Genomic DNA, 895 nt, shown 5'->3' on the forward strand with positions numbered 1-895 from the left:
CCCAGATCCATAACCCTAGATACCTGGGTGCTGAGGGGACTGTCAGGATAAGGGGGAGGAGTGAGATGTTGCCCTGAGGACTGAGTATTGCTACTGAGCTGGGTCAGAAAGATGCTCTGGGATAGGAGCTCAGTAACTGTGCTTTCCAAGGTTAGGAATGGGGAATTGCCACAGAGAGCAAGTAGGTACCAGGCCTGGCCTAACTTTAGTTCTTCATAGACTTGGCAGTATTGTTTGAGGTCAGTTGGCAAGGGCAACAAAAGAGTCAGATGGAGTCCTGGGCTGGAGGTCATTTTATCCACCCTCTGCTTCCCAGAGTCTATAGAGAGTACAGCCCCAAAGGACTTGCTGTTCCAGATCCTGTGTTCCTCTGTTCCAGTTACCTGGCTGAGGCCCACAACCAAGCTCCCCAGACATTTCAAGCAGCCTGTCCTGCTTTTGGTCAACTGTCTGTCCCTCTTATGTGAGGAAGAAGACAGAAGCAGACAGGGGGTGGTGCAGATCATTTCTGTGCTTCAGCTAAGGAAGAAAAGAGATTTTCCTCAGAGCACTTTTCTCTGATGAAACTCCCCTTACTCCCTTCCAGCTCACATAAGTGATCTCAGATTCTTATGTGGGGAATAATTTTGGGGGACTCTGAATTCTCTTAATCCCTGAGAAGCTGGAGAAGACAGGCAGGACCAGACTCTGGCACAGCAGAGGTCCCATAGCCTAGAACTAGGACTAGTCTTGTCCTGATAGCTTTTCCTAGGAAGAACAAGATAGCTGGACGTCCCAAGTTTCTTGTTCCCTGGTCTACACATTGGGGTCAGCTTAGGGTGAGGAAGTGGCTAAGAAGTGGCTAAGGAGTTTAGGTCAGAGAGATGCCCCTTTTCTTTCCTTTTTTTTTTTTTTT

Source organism: Otolemur garnettii, unplaced genomic scaffold (genome assembly GCF_000181295.1).
Source record: "Otolemur garnettii isolate 467f Iridium unplaced genomic scaffold, OtoGar3 scaffold00018, whole genome shotgun sequence".
Taxonomy (NCBI): domain Eukaryota; kingdom Metazoa; phylum Chordata; class Mammalia; order Primates; family Galagidae; genus Otolemur; species Otolemur garnettii.